Genomic DNA, 273 nt, shown 5'->3' with positions numbered 1-273 from the left:
CAGCAGTGTTGATATTCACATTAGTATCCTACTCATCAATATTATCGTAATTCTTGCCATTTAAAAAGAATATTATTGATGAAAGTTTGTCTTTGACCTTTATTTATAAATTGTGGAATGAGAAAAAGATGAGATTTTGATTACGAGTTGTTTAGATTACATTTCCCCCCTTAATTTTCATGCAACAATCCGGAGAAAAGTGTCTGATCCGGTTAGTGCTGCAGGAATTTGAATATCAATGAGACTTTTTACTCCCATCTTGGTTTCCGGAAA

Source organism: Penaeus monodon, chromosome 34, assembly GCF_015228065.2.
Source record: "Penaeus monodon isolate SGIC_2016 chromosome 34, NSTDA_Pmon_1, whole genome shotgun sequence".
Classification (NCBI taxonomy): domain Eukaryota; kingdom Metazoa; phylum Arthropoda; class Malacostraca; order Decapoda; family Penaeidae; genus Penaeus; species Penaeus monodon.
The sequence above is the reverse complement of the archived record's forward strand: the minus strand, read 5'-3'. Positions refer to the sequence as shown.